The 22,185-nt window shown below is 38.5% G+C and overlaps 1 protein-coding gene across 1 annotated transcript in view; it reads right to left on the bottom strand.

The window, feature by feature from the left end:
* The window catches only part of LOC127646456 (SH3-containing GRB2-like protein 3-interacting protein 1), a 123,567-nt gene extending 106,124 nt beyond the window's left edge, over positions 1-17,443 (bottom strand). Inside the window, 3 exon segments of the mRNA XM_052130124.1 lie at positions 392-562; positions 13,883-14,014; positions 17,394-17,443. The gene's annotated coding sequence lies outside the window, so the exon portion shown is untranslated.
* Positions 17,444-22,185: the final 4,742 nt, after the last annotated feature.

The following is a 22,185-nucleotide window of genomic DNA, read 5'->3' as shown; positions in this document are numbered from 1 at the left end:
CATTTTTTATTTGGATTTTGATTTTCAGTGTGGACTCTACTTTTGAACCCCACAATATTTTTGCATTATCTGGGTGAGAGCTGGCCACCCTGCTCTCCAGATGTCTACATCAGTATAAGATGAAAACTCCAAACTGGTCAACGATAAATCAAGAATTTTCAATATATGACACTGGTCTTTCCTAGCAGGAGAAAAAAATAAAAAGACAGTTATTTGCTCATTTATGGTCAATAACACTGTGTATATGACAGTGAGAGAGGAAAAAAATCCCATCTTGCCTGCCTAATATAGAAGCATCCACAAAGCAACCACACTTTGTCATTGAGACACATACACACATTTATGCACACAGACAAACATACATAAGGCAGATTCATGTAAAGGAACTCACCAATGCAATTACAATAATTATCCAGTAAGAGGCTCCTCAGTCATCCATATCAATCTCCATGTGATACAGGCAGCAGCTTCTCCAGGTGCTAAATAAAGAGATGAAAGGGATGGCTTGTGATGAATTCAGATGGAGAGTGCCGAAGAACCAACAAGCAGATAAGACAGCAATCTGAAATATGGAGGACAGAACAGTCCAATTATTTCTCAGTAGAGAACAAACACTTGCACACACTGTCAGCAGGAACACAATACACACACTTACAACCACATTTATAAAGCACAAACACAGAGAATGTATCGTTTGAATCTGAATAAATACATCTTATTAATAAAGCACATCTTAAAATCCAAAATCAGTTGTTAATTTTATTTAGGAAGGAAATACAAACTGAGATTATTTTGCTTCTGGGCCTGTTTTGGCAGATTCACGATGTGTCTATTAAAGATCTTTGTTATGTAATACAACACTCTGGACACACCAATCCACTGACACGGTGTGTGGGGGCCATATTTATATCACTTTCCAATGACGTTACAGTGAGATGATCCTCAGTTTGATTTACTAGGCTGGACAACATGAAAGGTCAAAGGTGTTCTTATTTATTAATTTATTTAAAGCTATTCTTCCTTGTAATGCATTATAATTCAAATATTTATGAATATAATTAAAAAAAATATAAAATAAATTTCTTTAATTATTTGTATAAACAAAATGACAAAAGGTGTCATTTGCTTCTACTTCAATGCAAAGAAAAACATTTATTTAGTAAGTAAACTATGCTACTGTTATATAAATTATATTCTCTTATTAAAAAGGACTAATACATTTTACAAATAAAATTAGACCATTTAAAGGTGTACTCTGTAATCTTTTGCTAAACTTCTGAACAGAAAGTATTGCATTCCGATCATGTTCCTTGTCTTGTGAGAGTCAATGTACCAAGTTTTGTGCAAAAAAGCACAGTACTCCCACCTCGTGCCTTTCATTAAATTATGCACATTGAAATGGAGTTACATTTTATTTATAGAGATAGCCTGTCTTAAAAACGGAGACATTCTCTGTAAAATTAAACCAAAATAAAAAATATCTAATTATATCAAAACAAAATATATCTCTTCTCCTAACATTCTTTTGTCATTGTTTGGAAATAACATATAAATCCCTCATCGGCTATTGGGTTTCCAGAAAATTTTCAAAAACTATATTTTGCTCCTGAAATAACTATGAAATGCAGATATGAGCAGATAATACACCTGAAAGATTAATGTACTATACCTGATGTAAATTTACAATGAACTAACATTAAAATTTATAAATTAATGCACCACAAATTGGGAAATCTTCAATTTAACCTCCTGAGACCTGAGCGTTACTGCTGTGTACATTTTACATTTCCCTTTTTGATTTTTAACTAGTACCATATAAACTCTTAAACATTTATTTACCTAATAAACCTGAAAAAAAAAGTTTAAATAATAATTCTAGTGTAAAAAGTTTCCTAAAAAAGGATGGCAACATATGTGGACTGCAGGACTAGGTTCTGAAATGTTCAATAATACAAACCTTTTAATAAAAGAAAACCTTTTCTTTTTTATGAAATTGTGTATTATGTTTCCAGGAGTGTTGGTTATTCGTGTTTTTGAGACGTTACAGACATTACATCAGAAATTTGCATAATCAATTCTGATTCAAAGTATTGGCCAGCATCATCCAATCACTGTTCAAATAAAATTGTACATTTGTCCAATGTCTGCCAAAAATGTTGAGTGGTCCAAACATCATCTGCAGCCTAAAAATTTACTTTTGATAGGAAGTTTGGATTAAATGTATTTAGCTGCTTAGAGAGCTATAGGATGATACATAGCTCCATTGCACCCTATTTAGTGAATAACTTAACCTATAGTGTGCTCTACTGGTCTCAGAATAGTTTGAAATGCTTATTGAACTTATTTTCTTCCTAACACTATAAAAATAATAATAATAATTTTATTTGTAATGCACTTTACACATGAAGGAACATATCTCAAAGTGCTACAGGTGCACAGGTAAAAAACAAACAATAAAAATAGATTAAAACACTTAATAACAAAATTAAGAACAATTGGTGATAACAAAACAGGATATGTTTTAAGAAAAAGCATTTAAAAATAAGTGGGTCTTTAATTTATTTTTAAAAACCTCTATAGACTGTAGGCCCTCAGGTGATTAGGGAGAGCATTCCACATACGAGGCGCAGCTACCTGGAAGGCCCTATCTCCCATAGTACGGAGTTTGGATTTAGGAACCTGGAGTTTGTGGCTGTCAGAAGAGCGGAGATGTCGGTGTGGATTATGCAAAGTAATGAGTTCTTTAAGGTACACTGGTGCCCTACCGTAGACACACTGATAGGTCAGGAGACAGATCTTATAATCAATCCTGAGTCTAACAGGGAGCCAGTGAAGTTTTTGGAGGATGGGTGTGATGTGCTCAATTTTGCGAACCCCCATCAGGACCCTGGCAGCGCAGTTCTGAATGCGCTTGCTTTTAAAAAGCCTTTTAAAAGCAATTTTTTTAATCTTTTGGATGAACCTATTGATTCTAAATGTGATCATACACAGTAAATATAGGATTTCTAAGGACAAGATGCACTAAAGTACACATTAGTGTAACATTGTGTTTAGCAGAGTGGCATTATGTGATAAATTGGTCACATTTTAAAAATGGCATATTGGATGAAATTAGACTCTAATCATTTTACTCAAAAAGGCTTCAATGTAAAAACATAATTAGGTTTCTTACCAGATATATTTTTATTGCGATTTCTCCCAAAAACCTGGTCGGCACCATGTTGTTTTGTTGCATGACTCTATGCGTTGAAATTTTAACCCTTTACTGACAGCACAGAGTCTCCTGAACTGAGATTAGTTACTTTAAATTAATTTAAATTATGTGTTGCTGCACATAGCGAAGCCAAAATACAACATCAATGCATGTGTGTGCGGGGTCGCATGAGGTTAATGCAAAAAGATTAGGATATCTTAAAACTATCCAAATAAAGTAGATGAAAATTATTTGAGTGACATAGCTGTGGAAGGAATTATTTTTAATGCTGAGAATACAACCCAGCGGTTGCTTGCCCATACTTGCCCTTTGGAAACAGATGATTCTAGGCCCTAAGAGAACTAATTGCTATTATTTTGATGTTATTAATTAAACCTAAAAGGCTGTCTTGAGTGTGACACAGTAAACAATTGATAAAATGTAGCAAGCCTTGATAGTCCCAAGTCTGCCCTCTGTCTTCCTCAGCCCTCTCCTTCCTTCCTTCCTTCCCTCTCTCTCTCTCTCCCTCCCTCTCTCTCCCTCTCTCTCCCTCGCTCTCTCACATCTAGGTTTTTCTCTTGAATTTCTCTACTCCTCCACATTGCTGACCTACTTTCCCCCTCCAGTGATATTTCAGTCTCCAATAGATGGCAGACAGGCTCTGGGCTTCTGGATTATTAGCCCACACATACAACAGCACACACTGGCAGCCACAAAAACGTATTTAGAAACGGGCGAGTCTGTAAGCTGGGTGTGCACCTGTTAGGCCATAATTGTGCTGTAAATGGCTGCTTATCTGGAGATCTTTGGAGGGTGTGCTCAACATGTAAACGTGCAATTCTGTCACAGTGCTGTAGCAGTGATGAATGGGCCCAAAAGTGCTGCCGAGGCCAAAACCACCTACAACCGCCCATCTTACTGGGTGTAATTCTCCTTTATGATGGAGTCCACCAATGGAAAAGTCTTATTGTGACACCCGACAAGAAAAATAAGATGGTCTGACATGGAGAAGACAAAATAATGTTATAGCTGTTTAAAACTTTAAACTGAACCACATAATGACAACAAAAACATTTTTCTGAAATATCCTTTATGACTGTTGCTTGTCAGATGGTATGATATGAGCCTGGTGGAAAAAAAAAACGTAACAGTCAAGACAGACTACGCAACACCAATAGTCTTAAAAACTGATTTAATTGACAGCATTGACTCAACAAACAATCATGTCACATTCTGACCCCCTTAATTAATCAGCTGTTTTTGCTCTACAACAAAAGAACACTTCTACAATTCCTGAGATTTGTGTCCAAAATCAGACACTGCACACTAGGCTTTAAAATACTGTCTAGATGGTTACACCAAAGTACATTTTCCAAAACTCATTACCCAAAATATTCCAGCAAAAGATAATATAGTTAAACTTAAAATTGACCATCTTTTCATCTAAGTCAGAAACATTAGAGCTAAGGACAAATCAGTGCTGCAAAGTTTTGTGGGCCACTCACTTACATGAAACATAATGTGACAATTTTGAAAAGCATCAAAGTTACAGTTTAAGTGACTCAACATCCTCAAGTCTTATTTGACCCTTTTTTAGGTTTGATATGCAGAATATGTTGCTGATGTGAAATACTTTGATTTGCTTTATAAGCCTCAACTCCTTTTGGTCAGCAACAAGCCAGGAAGTGAGTTTATGAGGGTGTGTGAAAGTGTGAGATGACCCTTGTACGTTTTCTACAGGGCATTGCTTGGCAGACGGCACGTAGGCACAAGAGAAGCCAGACAGGCAAGTCGCTAATCTGTGCCATCGCTCTGCACCAGGAATGTTGTTTTGGTTTGGGTCACTCCCGTAATCATGGTCGCTCATCGGCAAGGGAGTGAGAGTAATCATTACAGAAGGTTATGAGGAAGTGGGGACTTTCCACACGTGCAGATGTGTTTAATAGTTACCCTTTAGCTCTGGGTTCACAAGAAGCTATGACCTCTAACAGTGTGATGGGGCTTAGTGCAAGTAAGTCTGAATCGGCAGTGCAGCACAAGTGCAGCCATAACTGCTTTATTTACCTCAAAAATCAAGTAGCCAACAGAGCTGAAATATGAATCTAAAAATCTTTGTTTGTGTTCTGCAGAAGAAAGAAAGTTATACACATCTGGAATAAAATTAGATTAACTGATGAGAGATTTTTTGAAATATCTCTAAGTTAAGAAAAACCTTAGTGACAATAGAATTACAATTATTATAATATTTTTTTTTTACAAGACCACTAGTTACTTACATGAACAGAACAGCAGTGGATGGGACTGTGGAAAAGTTTAGCACATCGCCACTCCTCTAATTTGAAATCACTAGAGAGGGTCTGAGTTTAGGACCTCTAATAGTCTGGTGTCATTACATTGTGTGTGTGTGTGTGTGTGTGTGTGTGTGTGTGTGTGTGTGTGTGTGTGTGTGTGTGTGTGTGTGTGTGTGTGTGTGTGTGTGTGTGTAAATTTAGTTTTACTCACAGCAGTTAAATGGGACCTTAGGCCTAAATAAACAAGGCAGTAAATGTACTTCTGTACCCCTCCCCTAATCTCATTTGCCGCATCTCCCTCACTCCGCACCTTCTGAGAAAGCCTAAAGTGGAGCAGTGGACTACACAAAAACCGAGTGCACTAACTGAATTAGCTTATGTGTGGTTGTGTCCACGGTAAAAAAAAGTTACAGACTGTCAAATAAAATATTTTTAAATTGTTAATAAAACAGTTTATCAGTACAGTATTCTGGTATTAGTGAAGTATATTTTAGTCGGTGATTAAATAAATTTTGTCCAAGAAGATTTTTCAGAAGGTCTGACTCTTTAATAGTCAGCCTATTATTTGGATTCCATGCCTAGCATAAAATAAACACTGCAAAATGTAGGTTACATTTTTTATTAATTTTTTTTAAATATATTTTCATACTTCAATATCAACTACTCCAGCTTTAAAAGCTCCACTTTTTTTATCTCCAGATTCTATTAGAAATTTGTAATAATCTTTAGGGCTTGTTGGGAAATTGCTTGGTATTAATTTCTTGTTTATAGAACATCTGTATAAAAGAAATATCACACATGCAATTGTGTTGTTGTACTGAATATCAGCACTACTGTGACTACCTGTGGTCTTATGCCTAAGGCCAACTCACATCTACGGTAATCTACAATAAAATCTTGCTCATGTGATATTGCATAATTATCTTACTCCATCTATGTTGAATTACTTCAAGACAAGTCACTATAATGTGGGCTGTGTGTATGCAGTGACAGAGAAATGGTCCAGCACTACCTAACTGGCGCACATAATTGGCTCTCGGTAATAGATTTGGGACTTCTGAAACTTAATAAATTCCCAGTTAGCTGACACTTTCAGCCAAGCCCTATTTCTAGGCTCAGAGGAAGACCCTCTGATGGTCCCCGCTGATGGTCCCCACATTGGTAAAGTCAATCGTGGGGTTCGGCTCTCGTGAGTTTGGAGTGCTAGAAAGAAATATATCCAATAGAAACACTAAGGAACCTGTATGTAGGGCACTCCTACACACAAAAAATCTGCACTGACACATGAAAGAAATATGATTGCGCCTGCTCTCCTCCTTGAGGCAGTGAGGTAAAGCATAGGAGCTTTGAAGGAACACAAAGAAGTTGGCAGAGTCTAAGCTTATACTGCATCTTGACTCATTAAGGACAAGTGAACTAACATGTGCTCAAGCATTTTTAAAATCATCTGTTGTATGTGCAAAGACAATAAGAAAAGATGCTAAGGGTTTTCCCATCGTTTCTTTTGTTTCCTCAACAAGAACTGCACAAGGATCCAACCCACTCAAAGACTAAATTATCTATATTGAAACACTGCTCACTACGAATATATCAGCATCATGTTGCTTTACCATCCAGACTGAGCTGAGCAAATGATAAGGTAGAACTGAATTAAGCATCATTTACCTAACTTACAATCACTGAGCACTTTGTTATTATGTGATTATTTAATCCAGTGTTTCCCAAACACTGTGCCACGGCACACTATTGTACCATGAAAGATTGTCAGGTCTGCCGTGGAAAATGATCAAACTCCACAAAATAAATAAATGCATAAATATGTAACGATTAAGGGTCTTTCAAATGACTCGCGTCAGCGCCGCAGAATACATTGAAGTCTATGTAATGATGCCACATTACACCCAAGTGTTTTTCACACACATGTTTTTGCATCACTAATAATGTCTTTGAGAGAAATAAGCAACAAGAAATATTTAAAAACTGTCCAAATTTGTGAAGAGACATTGAATGTCTCATAATTTCTTTTAATTAAATATTACCTTATCATTTACGAATATCAGAGACCCCAGTTATTGAACTAATTTAAATTCACCAAGAAAACACTTCGACCTAGGTAAGCAACTGCAAGCTTTTTTTTCTCTTTTCCAAATACACGTTTTCAATGTTTATTGTGCACACCACCTTCTTTTTTATGTGGCAAAATCATAAAATCGACCCTCTGTGACGCTTTCTGCAACTCTTGTCATGTGGAGGGCAATGCGGCGCTTGACGCTGGCGTTAAACGGAGAGTTGATGCCTCCACTCAACTCGTGAAACGCGCTTTACAATGACGGAAGAACATTATTGAAACTCAAAATTATTATTTATACTAATATAATATAACAATAATTATTAATTAATTAATTTGTCTATTATTGTGGTCTTTTCTGATAAAAGCCATGCTCAGCAGTTTAAATAGGCTACTGTAGGAAAATGAAAGTGTAGATCTACTTTGTTTATTATACTGAAGTCAGTAGATTTGTAGCCATGCAAGTTTTAATAAAGGAGAAGGTTAGGACATTATTGAAACTCACTATTATTAGACTATTATTGCTGTCTTTTTGATGAAAAATAATTCTCAGACTGAAGGAAGACTATAGATCATCTGCTTTGTTCTTTTAAAGCTTAAACACTATAGAAGTCTCTTGGTAGATTTCGGTTATGAATGACTCAAAATGATTCACTGACTCACTCATAGCACACAAGATGCTCATTTGTCGCCACCTAGTGACATTTCCAGAAGGGGTCACTGATCCAATCAGCCAATCTTTTAGCAGCAGTGCAATGCATAAAATCATTCAGATACGGGTCAGGAGCTTCAGTTAATCAGTAAAAAAGCAATATCACACTTGCGATTGTGTTGTTGGACTGAATACCAGCACTGCTGTGACTACCTGCGGTCTTATGCCTAAGGCCAACCCACAGATACGGTAATCTACAAAACAATCTTGATCATGTGATATTACATAATGATGTTCATCAGACTGGGGAAAAAAAAAACTATTTCAGTGATATATATATATATATATATATATATATATATATATATATATATATATATATAAATATATTCTTTAAATATTTGCCAATCCCTATCTGAGCCATAGCCTTGGGCGTCTGACTGGTAGCATGACAACGGACCACAGTTTGGGTCTTTTCCTTATCTGGATATCCTGTATCCCTCTCAAAGTTCTTATCTAATAAAAAAAGGCAAAATAATATGTTGCAGCCTTATGCTAAAATGCTTTAAATTATTTAAAAAAATTCACTTTAATCTGCACTCCATACCCATAATGACAAAGAAAAAAACATATTTTTAATAACTTTGCAAATGTATTAGAAATTTAAAAAAAATGAAATATCACATTGACATAAGTATTCAGACCCTTTGCAATGACACTTGAAATTTAGCTCAGGTGAATCCCATTTCTCTGGATCATCTTTGAGATGTTTCTACACTTTGATTGGAGTCCACCTGTGGCAAATTCAATTGATTGGACATGATTTGGAAACATACATACCTGTCTATTTAAGGTATCACAGCTGAAAATTCATACTCAGAGCAAAAGCCAAGCCATGAGGTCAAAGGAACTGCCTGCAGAGCTCAGAGACAATATTTTGTCGAGGCACAGATCTGGGGAAGGTTCCCAAGAGCACAGTGGCCTCCATAATTCTTAAATGGAAGAAGTTTGGAACAACAAGTACCCTTCCTAGAGCTGGCTGCCTGGCAAAACTGAGCAATCAGGGGAGAAGGGCCTTGGTAAGAGAGGTGATCAAGAACCTGATGGTGACTCTGGTTGAGCTCCAGAGATCATGTGTGGAGATGGGAGAAACTTGCAGAAGGACAACCATCACTGCAACACTTCACTGGTCTGAGCTTTATGAGAAGCCGGACCTCAGTGTAAGACACATAAAAAAGCACCTAAAAACTCTCAGACTGTGAGAAACAAGATTCACTGGCCTGATGAAACGAAGATTGAACTGTTTGACCACAATTCTAAGCATCATATCTTGAGGATACCAGGCACCGCTCATGACCTGCGCAATACCATCCCAACGGTGAAGCATGGTGGTAGTAGTATCATGCTGTGGGGGTGTTTTTCAGTGGCACACGCAATACCATCCCAACGGTGAAGCATGGTGGTGGTAGCATCATGCTGTGGGGGGTTCAGTGGCAGGGACTGGGGGACTGGTTAGGGTTGAAGGAAAGCTGAATGCAGCAAAAAACAGAGATATCCTTCATGAAAGCGTGGTCCAGAGCACCTCAGACTAGGCCGAAAGTTCATCTTCCAACAGGACAATGACACAAAGCACACAGCTAAGACAACACAAGTGTGGCTTAGCGACAACTCTGTGAATGTCCTTAAGTGGCCCAGCCAGAGCCCAGACTTGAACCCAATCGAACAACTCTGGAGAGACCTGAAAATGGCTGTTCACCGACAGTCCCTATCCATCCTGACAGAGCTTTAGAGGATCTGCAGAGAAGAATGGCAGAAAATCCCCAAATCCAGGTGTGCAAAGCTTGCCACATAATACCCAAAAAGACTTGAAGCTGTACTCGCTGCCAAAGGTAATTCAACTAAGTATTGAGCTAAGGGTCTGAATACTTATGTCAATGTGATATTTCAGTTTTTTTTTTTATAAATTTGCTTGTCAAAAATTTAAAAAGTTATCAAAAATCTGTTTTTTGCATTGGTATTATGGGGTATGTTTTTTATTCATGCCTTGTTTTTTTCTGTCACAGGTGTGGGCTTTTGTGTTCTTGTCAAGTGACCAATGAGATTCTTCTTTTACTGAAGAACTGACAAAACGTCATGATGATCTGAACATTATTTTCATCAACAATCACACAACTCAAATAATAACAAATGCAGATTGTAATCCAAAGTAATTCTGTCACTAAGCATTTTTCCTGCTTTTTAGGCTAAAATTATAAAAGAAATCAGAGCAGAGGCACTACAGTCTGTTTTTACGAAAAGTAATTAATTTTTTCACTTAAAGCTGCATATGGACATATGCATTTTATAGCCAGTCGCGAGTGGATAAATACATAATCACACACACTCAGAAGGTAAAGTTACTCCATGAATCACATCCTAAATCAATCTATTACAATTGATTTTGTTCACACAGTACTCCTGTTGTTATTTAGGCGAGCTCCACATAACAGAGAATCAAAGAGAGTCATGGTCAGTAGTTATGTCTACCAGCTCTCTGCCATTTTATATCGGCAAGTGTGATATACCTCTGCTCTCCATGTCCTGTGGTCTAGAGCACCTTCCGGGTCGACTCCAATGCGTGTCATCTTTAATACAGTCCATCCAACGTTTCTTGAGATGGCCACAGGGATGCCGGTGGGCAGGATCTAACCTCATTGCCGTTTTTGCCATAGAAACGTCCTTGCTTCTCATTTCATGCCCATACCACGCCTCAAGCATCTTGTCCTGGATTGGGGCAACACCAAGCACCTTCCGTTCATCCGTGTTGGCCACAAGAAAGCCCCAGTGCCCACCAAAACATTTGCATCTCAATTGCACTTAATGCCGCCTCATGCCAGCATCTCGTGTCATAGATCGCAACCGGTCAGACTACTGAATTGTATATCTTCAACTTGTATATCTTCAACTTTAAGTGCATCAGGATCTTGCAGTCACATGATGCTCCAATGACTTCGCACCATTTTAGCCAGGTGGCATTGACACGTGTAGGGCATCTTGGAGGGAATCACCAATTGGTGAGACATGGGAGCCAAGGTACCAAAAAGCGGTGACATTTTTAAGTTCTTGGCCACCCACAGTGATTTACCCATCCACTAGATTGCCACACTCGAGGCACTCAGTTTTCATGATGTTCAGGAGCAGCCAAAGATTGAACAGGCTCTCATTCCAGATCCGTGTCTTCTGCTCAAGTCAGGCCCAGGTCATGTCTGCGAGCAGATTGCGGATTGACTGATAGTTGGAGCAGTCTGTGACATCGCATTTGTTCTTCAAAATCGGTACGGTGACACTGGACAACAAAACAGGCGGGTTTTCACTGGTATTGATAATCTTATTGAATAGCACTGCAAGAATCTCCATTCCTTGCATTCCCATGAGCTTCCAAGCTTCAGCCGGATTGTCATTCAACCCTGGGACCTTTCCTGCCTTCATCTTATTGATGGTGACCATGACTTCGGCTGCAAGACTGGTGGGACAGGGCCAGGGGTTGCTGCTGTACTTGGTATTGGCGGGTGTGGGTATTCCTCATTGCAGACGTGAGCGAAATGCTTGTTTATGACAAATAAAATCACCTAATTGGTGGTCTCTAATATATCTCAATAGCTTGTAGCCATATTAAGTTACAAACTCTCAAATACAGACTACTGCTACATATTTCCCATTAATATTTTGTGTTTAGAAGTTTCCTAAATGTCCCGCACAAATGACTCTCCTGTTGACCTATCTCACCTCATCATCTGGGAGTTGAACCAGTGAGCCATTTATCAATAAATTGTATTTATTTTCTCTTCCAATCTCAATATCCAATATCAATTTTGTTTTGTAGAAATGCAGGGAGCTGTTGAACCTAAAAAGTATCAAGGTCACAGGACACTGCCAAATGCTCATCAGAATAGAGTGCTGATTTATGACATGTGAAAGGATTCAGGCAAATGCCAGCTGCTGCAGCTATCACTGAGCCATGACTGGGTCAAAAGAGGTTGCAATGGCAGCATGACAAGTATGACGTACGTAACGGTTTGGTTTCGGTTACAGGCACCTTGCAACTTCATGTCACTCTGCCGTGCCAAGTCGAAAATGAGAACAAGCAAAAATGTCTGCGCGGGGGCAGCATTGCCATTTGAATTCCAGTTGTCGTTGATCACTGTCACTTGCATAATCGCCTTAATTAATAGCACAGCTGTTGCTAGGCTTTGAGACATCTCAAATGGAACATGTTTTGTTTCCAAACTGTGTCACGGATTTGTGCTGTGTGACTGCAACACTAATGCTCTCGGAAAGGGATCACTCGCGCTCCAACAACACCCCTCCTCCCTCCTTTTTATTAACACTTTTTACTATCCTGATTTCTCTTTAATGTGGACTTTTGCAGGGTTATGTCACAAATTGTAACCAGCTGTTAGATTTTCTCAGGTAAGTGCAAGTCAACATCATACAGACTTCAAATGGCATTGTGCTGCAAGCTGGGAGCCAAAGATGAACAGTTTGCGCAGCACAGAATCAATGTCAAGAAAGCAAACATTCACATGAAAAAATATTACCAATGCTTAAATCCTTTGAAACAATTACAAATCTTATTTGAATTTTATCCAAAACAATCAACTGACTGTTAGATTAAAAAGAGATAATAAGTAAAATAGGGAAGGCACACTGAAACATAGCCTTAATAGAGGACAGATAATAATGTTCAAGATATCATGTCTTGGTTATTTACAAGGTCATTTTCAGGGTCTTGTCTAAAACTACCTTAACTGGATACTGTATGTGTAACCTAAGCTCAGTGTGTGTGCAGTGGGTCACGTACTGTACTGCAAATCTCAAGGTGGTGTTGTAACCGTAGTTTCCACCAACACTAGCCCTTTCAACTTAACCTGTCATCAACGCCTACTATCTTCTCAAATCCATTGTTAAAATTGCTAGATGTCATGAAAATAACTTTATTTGACAAGCTGTCAAACACTGCATGTTTTCCACCAAACTAACCGCAACATATTTCTGAGAATTTTACAGCCAGCACAAGCCCCTACTTGTTACAGTCTAGATTATTACAGCCTGCAACACTGCTTCATTCTTCAGTTGGAATTCACACCTGGTTTTAAAAAAAGGAACTTAGTTTGTGCATTGTTTTGAAAATTAAAAATTTGTTTGAAAATTCAAGGTTGAGACTACAATACATTCAACACATTTAATATGTTGATTAAATTTGCTTTCTCATGGCGTTATGATCTAAAATCAATAGTACAATGAGCCTGTGTTGAAAATCAGCTGGAACATTTTAAGTAGTTTTTGCTGTCATTGGCCGTCATGTTCCAAGTCTCGTAAGTCTGTTAGGCCACTAGGTTAAAATATAGTGTCCCTTTTAAAACTAAGTCATTAGATCTATAAACATATTGCTAATATCACATTGTCAGGTTTAAAACTATGCACTTACAATTTACAAGGTGCACACACATAAGCATTATGCTCTTGTTTATGGTCTCACCTGACTCCAAATGCAACAAAAACAACAGCAATTAAAACCATTTAACCTAGGATATTACCACATTTCCAAAGATTTTTGCTTCCAAAGATCACCTGCTTATATTTTCCTAATACCCCCCTAAAAACTTACAGACAGTAAAAATACAAGTCAAAATAATCACCTTGAATTCAATGAAGTCTTCCGTCCTAGGCTTGAGGGGGATATGTTATGGCTGCCATGAGGTAAACCTACAAGTAAACAGAGAATGAACCGGCTGATCCAGCATTTCTCTCTTCACCTGTTGTTTTATCACCTATACAGAAAAAAACACACACATCAATTCACATTTAGGAGCACATCTACAAACATGAGAAATATTATTTTTAAGAGCTGGCAAAATGAATGTGTTAACCAATGCGATTAATTACTGTTTAACACGTTAATTGTTCTTAATTTTCCACAATAAACCAGCAAAAACACTGGCTGGAAGCGATGTGTCTGCCCGGAGTCATTACACTTACGCACGCACCACAAACACAGTGCCAGTGTTAAAGTGATCAGAAAAGGAGCTCTTAACACCATTTGTTGTACAAAACAAGCCTAGATTTCAAGTATTTTTCAGTCTAAGTAAGGCACATTTTAATTACCACAGAAGCACGCCATGTTAGAATTATCAACAAAAAGCAGAATGAGATGTATTTGTCTGCAAGCGCTTATCATGTGGAGTTCAAAGAGATACTTGATGCTGGCACCCTGACACGAATCATAAACTCAACTTTACGATTGCTGTATCAGACAGCCACTGTCTGCTGGCTGATTAATACTGTGGATGAATAGAATAAGAGAGTGAATGCCCATTGCAATAAATATGCAGCCTATATGGGGACTAGTTCTTTAAATTATTCAAAATGTAACTTGAACTGGTGCTATTTTAGTGTATTTTTATCTTTATACTGTGGAAAGCTTCATTTGGAAAATGTTAATAAACATTCTATTGTTTCATATCGTTTTGTTTTCTTTCCTGAGAAGGAACTAAATGCATGTGGAGATGGGAGAGTGGTTGTGTATCAGTCAGTTGGGAGAGAGGAAGCGGTAAGGGCCACCACCTGGTGATTACTAACTCTTAACACCAGTGTATCATTTCAGTGATGGTGGATACGGAAGCTAATGTGTGTGATCCGAAGTTCCTACTGAAAAGATGTAGTGTGAGTGAAACTTTGAGAGAACGCATGCGTGGAATGTGATGCCGACACCCGCTTGCTTCTTGTGAGTCGTGAGCCTGTTTGAGCAGTCGACCACCGCCTCCGGCTGGCCGCAAACTAAATGGGACCTCCACCTGTTGCCATTGCTTTCCGGGGAGGCCCAGCTCACAGCAAAGCAATTACCTGGTGAGGACTGCCTGGACTACCCGAAACTGAAGTCGACTGTTCTGCAACAAGTCAAACCTTGATTTACCACGGCTTGGTTCATGATGGGGCTTTGGGTGCAAAACACACAAGGTGATGGTGAGGTGTGTGCATGGTGATGTCCACGAGTATCCAGTAGTGACCTCCATTATTAATTCCGCGGGGAAAAGCATAGAGTGGAGGCCATGGTTAATTTCTGCCTCACCAATCCACTGATTTTGGGGACCAATTGGCCAGGGTTTAAACGTTTATTACAAGTATTATGTATGGATGGGTACTGTAAACCAAAATCTCGGTGTGTGTTGTGTGATGCGAAGGCTGGGGAGGCAGAGCCAGGGCCATCTGCGGCTGCTCAGTGTCAGAGTGATGTAGGAGGGGGGAATCCTCAGGCATTCCCACTCTAAGGGAATTCCCAGAGTGGGATTTCCCTCTAGAGCAGTCACCTGATGAAACCATTAAGCCTTTGACCAAGTGAGTGACCAAGTGAGTGTGATCGATGTCCAGCATCTCCAGTCTAACGTCGTACTCGCATATCCACATTTTTCAACCATCAGGGACCGATTGTATTGAGTGACACAGGACGCTTAAACCCATGAAAATACAACCCAGTTATTAGTCCCAAGGAGCTGTCTGGAAACACTTTTCCAGGCAGCTTACCATAATCCTATGGCAGGCCATTTTAGGTCAAGAAAGAACACTGCACCGGTCAATGGCCAGCTTTTACTGGCCGGGGATTTTTACCATTCACAGGGATGTTCGCAGATGGTGTGCGGCAGGCCGCGAATGTCAGTTAGTCAATAAACCGGCCACCCCAAGAGTGCAATGGCCTGTTACTATTAATCAATGCCCCCTATGAAAGAATTGGCATTTACCTCGTCTGGCCATTTGAGCAGGATATCGATTTGTATTAGTCCTGGTGGATTATGCAATGCGATATCCGGAAGCAGTGCCTTTGTGCAACATCTCAGCATGCAGTGTTGCAGAGGCACTCTTCAAAATTATCTCTAGGGTGTGGATTCAGAATTAAATCTGCACTCTGTGCCAGGCCGCTTTCACATGCTCCTAACTTCTCTCTCCCTTCATTTTGCAGACGGATGCATCAAAGAGGGGGTTGGGGACTGTGCTCTCGCAGGAGGCGGAGGGGTGAAGTGGCAAGTGCTGTACATTATTCTTAAGCTCTCTTTGAGCGAGACTAATTACAACACAATCGAGAAAGAGTGTCTGGCCATCAAATGGGCTGTCCTAACCCTCCACTATTACCTGCACCACTATAACCATTACAGATGGTTGTGGCTGATTTCCTCTCCAGGTAGGGGGGCAGGATTGCAGGCTGGACAAGGCCCGGTCATGAGTCGGGCGGTGGAGATGGGAACATGGTCGTGTGTCTGTCAGTGGGGAGAGAGGAAGCTGTAAGGGATACCACCTGGTGATTACTAACTCTAAACGCCTGTGTCTTATTTAAGTGATGGCGCAGATGGGCTTTAAAAGGCCGGCAGAACACCAGACCTGGAGAGAGTGTCCAAATCGAAATCTTTTGTCCAAGTCAAAATCTGAGAGGAATTGCGATTAACTACGAAAAATTATGCGATTAATCGAAATTCAAATTTGTAAAAGACTGACAGCTCAATTTATACAAAAATGTAAGTTGCAAAATGGGTGTTGAAATGAGGTTAACAAAATGATCTTATAAATGTTGTACAAAAGTCTATGGCCAGCCAAATATCTGCTCCAAATTCCTGAAGAAACAAAAAACACACATTTCCATTATTATCCTTCACACATCTTAAATCCACATCCATCTTCACCACAATCTAGTGAAAAACATAGTCCACTTTTCGGCATACATAAACATAAAACCTTACAAGATGAAACAACACCCATACACCATTCATTCCATATACAATCTTGTATACAAAGTATTATTATGTGATATTCTGACAGTTTTACTCATAGCTGTCACTATCACCCAGCCTGAATTCTCTAAATATCACATCTTTAAACTATTCTAACATAATAAAGCCCTGTTATTTTTGTTGTTGTTTTTTGGGGGGTTTTTTACCGTCGCATTTTTTTCCTGCAATTTTGTTCCAAATTGCAAGCGCGTGTATGCGAGGCACTGTGTTTACAAATTAGTTTCGGAGATGATGTTGATAAACTGAACCGTCGTTTCACTTATTTGATATTCCCACGACGATGTAGGAGGAAGTAAAACAGTATCAAATTAATTGAAAACAGAACCTCCCAGAACGTCAAATAAATGCTGGACAGTAAATTAATTCACATTACCAAATTTCCTCGAATTCCTGTTCCCCACAATGTCCCAATAACACCCGCCTCTTGTGGCTGTGTCGACCCTTCCCTTCACACAGAAAATAAACAAACTCTCTCAAACTTTAACAAACTGGGAGAGAGAGAGAGAGAGAGACGTTGGCAAGGCGCTGACAACCCACATTTTCTGTGATAACGTTTGAGTAAATGCGGACATTTTTATTCTAAATGTAAACTAAGAGATCACTTGCATATTTGTGAGGGAACTGTTGGCAAATGAGGCACGTTAACAGACCGAACGCGTTCTTGCGCTACAAAAAAGACGCATTGCAACGAGAACAGAACGCTGGTCTCGAGCAGCGTTTTTAATAGTTGATTTTCAGTGGTGTCCTACACGGTTCACACCGAACGCGCTGCGCTCTTTCTTTCGGGTTTTTGTTTTTGTTTGTTTATGTAAACAAGGGCTAGACGGACGTTTTTGACCGTTGCGCCGTTTCCAGCTGTTTTTTTGTCGTCTTGTGCAGGAGCGACAAGTTTTTAGACGCTGTGTCAAGCAAAAAAAAAAAAAAAAAGACAGCCAACGTCAACAATCGCTGAACAACCATGCGACGCGACGGCGTCCGTCTTACAAGCTGTAAACATGGAAGGACGCGTTCGGGGTGAACGTCGCTTAAGGCTGTAAATAAGAAAATGTAAAATTCTTGGAACAGCGTGTATTTACTTAAGCTTGTTTATTTTGGTTATAGCTGTCTTTGAATAAGAGTGTACTGTATGTTGTCAGAGTAGCTGCAAGTCATTGCTCAGTATAGAGAACACGGATTAATATATCCATATTGCGAAACCACGATGACCCCGTGTTTGAGTGGAAATCACTGAGGCAATCACACTCATATTAAATTGTGTTCTTGTAAATGTGAACGCATGGGTTGGTCCTCATGTTTACGTAATGGAGGACACGACTGTATTTCCCACAGTGATCTTGATGATTTCCATTTTGATTAAAAACAGGTGCACCATGCACCCAGAGTTACAGATGCAGTCCATTGATGGAGATGCCATAGGAACAGCAGATAATCTGAAGCCCAGCTCGTACATTGTGTTCTTGTACAGCTTGAACTGCTGTGCAGATGTTTTTTTCTTCCCATTTTGGGGGAGTGTGGTATATCTTGAAAGAGAAGATATCGAAATCTCTGTTTTATGCATGTCCCTAATTTTGTGTATGAGTAGGTGTCTCTGCATGTTGTGCTTTGACCGCAGTAGCATTGGGGCCAGCTGAGGCTAGACACATGCTGTATCCATCAAATGTCAGAAAGCATTTAGGTTCCTCAATTCTCCCCCAGGGAAGAGCACTTCCCTCTCCTTTACATAATCTATCCATCCCTCCCTCTGTCTGCCAGCCTCACTGCACTGCAACTATGCTTTGCTTTCTCCCAAAAAACACAGCTGAGTGGATGTGAGGAAGAATGGGTGGAGGGAATAAAATAATTTAGAAAATAAAGCTGCAAGCTGCACCAATTTGTTAGCTTGTTGATACTGTGCAATATTCGATACTGGAAGATTCAAACTTTCCAGCTGAGTAAATGTAAATGTACTGTCTCACTCTATATGTGGCATTTAATTCACAGACAATGAATATTTAGCAGTCAATATAGAATCATAGGAAAAAGTTATTCAGTAGTAGTGGCTAAGCATCATTTGATGTGCCTACTTGTGTAAAAAGGTTAATTTAATACGTGATGGCCTCTCATGTATTGGGACATGTTGTCACACTATATTGGTCAGTAGTCACCAGTGTTGGGTGAAATCTGATTGTGAAGTAATTCAATATTGTACATAAAATTTGTGAAATGCATTGCAATTTAAATTACAATACAGTTACTGACTTTCAATTAAGATCATTACTTTCAAGTACATTACTTGCATTACTTGGGTTACACATTTCTAAAATAATATATATACATGTAATAAATTCAAAATATGACTTAAAATGTTCATATGTGTGTCTGTTTACTTTTCTGTGACAATTGAAGGGTGTGTCAATGAACGAGGAAGAATAAACATTATTTGAATTTGTTGAGCAGAAAATCAAAAACGTTTCTGCAAAGTGTTTTAGAAAGTATTTGAAAACTAAAGTGATTAGTACTGTGATTACTTTTTTGATAAAGTAATCAGTAAAGTATTCTGATTACAATTATAGAGAAGTAATTTGTAATGTATAGTGGATTATGTTTTTGAATAACATCCAATAATGGTTGTCACTGTGGGAACCTGCCATTAAATAGCCTCTAAAGTCAATTCAGCTAAATGTAAACAGTAAAAGAAGCACCAAACTTCATGTAACAGCAAGCATGTAAAAGGTAACATTAAAACATATCAAACCATTATTTATGCAACCAATAGTAATTCAACAATTGTATAAAATTACAATCTTTAAAACCTGTCACATTTATGCAAAATCCTTATAAGAACAACATTTTTGGTTAAAATAAAAAGCTTTAAAAGCTTAATAAAAAGCTGAGTAGGAAAAAAGAAGAGAAAGGCAGCAAAAGATCTTCAACCTCTCAAATCAACTGTGTTTTTACCCCCTATATCAGGCTCCTTGTAAACCGTTTGATTATTTCCAAGCCATGATGTCATGAACTGCTGTGCAACTTTGAACAATCAAGAACAAAAATCAACCAACCAGCACACAGACAGCAAAAATCATCTCTAACAGCGATGAAAATTTAGACAGCTGCCACACGAGCACCCAGTGAGGGAGCACTGTAGATCCACAACTAATGACTGTGGAAATTTTATTTTTTAGCGCTCTCTGGTCAAGCACATCAAACACAGAGTGAGAGAGAGAGAGAGAGTCAGACGTGAAGAATGGAGAGTAATGTAATTTTGGGTGTCCAAGACAGAACAGAAGAAAGCTCCCTCTGTGTAAGACCTATTAGATTCCACAAGTATTGATAAACTATAAGGCCAATGGTCGGGTTGCATTGGCGTGAATGGGACTAATTTCCAAATGTATCATGTACTAAAGAGTAAAACAAGGAGTATACTCACCAAGCCTCATGTCTGATCCCCAGATGGGAATTTTCCAAGAAGAAAGGAAATTGTTTATCTTTGAACTTGACATGCAGAGTGTTTTAGAATACACTATAAAACAGCATTGTATTTTATGTACTGTAGTTTACAGAATCAGTCCTTATTTTCATTTCTATAAGTATTTTTATTATTAAAAGAATATAAATAAAAAACAAGCAAGAAAGATATACACATATTTCCTCTCCTTACAGAAATAGGCTAGTATAATGCTATGTTCAGAATAGCATACAACCATTGTCCTCTTACTATTTCCGTCACATCCATATACTGCAGAAATAGTAAGAAGTATGGCAATATGCATTAAAACAAAGCAAGGTAGGAAGGGGATTCAGTAGAGTATTTCTGTTGAGACTGCAACACAGGTAGGCCATTTGAAGGACAATTAACAACAATTACTCTAAATAAGTTACATGGCATTGACTTTACTTTTTATATCTATCATTATTTGGTTTCTATGAATGTATGATGCTGCTGTCTGTTAAAAAATACTTATAGCCTTCAGATTAACGTATAATGTTCAAGACATTTACAAATGCAACATCGAAAGGCTCCTTTATGAATTCCTTAATTTAGTTAAATGTTCCTTTAATAAAATAATCTTGCTTAAAATTTTAAACACTGTTTGTGATTTCTGTACCAAACACACAGTAATCAACATTATCCAGCTGCAGAAAGTAAACAAATGCACAGGCTGTGCACAGGCACTATGATTAGCACAGGATGCCTACACACATTCCCTTGATAAAAATGAACGTACGTATATTTTAGCATGTATTAGCCTTATAATATTTTGATACACAAGTACCGCTCAAATATGGTGCAAGTGTTTGAATTTGTACACATATGGGTCTGTGCATTAAATGTATGTCAGAGTGTATTTGAATTTTGACGAGCTGGTTAAGGTGGACTTCTTTATACTTGGCAGCCCCTGTCTTGGTGAAAGAATGTCACCAGCCTCTTCTCCTAATTGGTTAAAGGTTAAAAATAGCTGTGGCTAGACATCATGGGATTGGTTTACAACCTTCATTTGCAAGGCTAACACACTCTCAAGGGGTTCTTTGAGCACTCTGCATGTTGTTTCCAAACCCTTAGTTATCCATACCCTTGGACTCATTTAATATGACTGAATCAACCTGATTACATTAAGTTATACCAACAAAAGTTATATTTTTAAGATTAGATTAAGTAGAAATAGATCCTCAAATAAAATACCATTTTACAGTGTAGTATACATGAAATCTAAAGCTTTCTGTTAAATGAAGTAAATTCTGTATGGATTAAATTCTATGTGCTTCTTTTTAGTTTTACCTAATATTTGTTTTTAAAGCAGCATAACGTTGATTCTGGACTTAATTAAAAAATATACATAATATGGGGCTTTTCCACTGCATGGTACAACTCTACTCAACTTGAGGGGTTTTCCACTGTGGATAGTAACTGGTACCTTATACTTTTTTTAGTACCACCTCGGTCGAGGTTCCAAGCGAGCCGAGCCGATACTAAATATGATGTCAAAATCCTGCAGATCACTGATTGGTCAGGGAGAATCGTCACTAGATTTCCGACACGCAACATCAACCCGCTAGTTTTAAAGTTAGCTACAGCGCTAACAGTATCATTTGTTCAAACGACTTTCGAATTGTGTAAAAAGAAATGGCTGTATGCAAAACCAAGCCGTGGTCAGTAAACGAGGTGCAGACGGTCCACTCGTTAGCGA

Source organism: Xyrauchen texanus, chromosome 7 (genome assembly GCF_025860055.1).
Source record: "Xyrauchen texanus isolate HMW12.3.18 chromosome 7, RBS_HiC_50CHRs, whole genome shotgun sequence".
Taxonomy (NCBI): domain Eukaryota; kingdom Metazoa; phylum Chordata; class Actinopteri; order Cypriniformes; family Catostomidae; genus Xyrauchen; species Xyrauchen texanus.
This window is presented reverse-complemented; position numbering and strand designations above follow the sequence as displayed.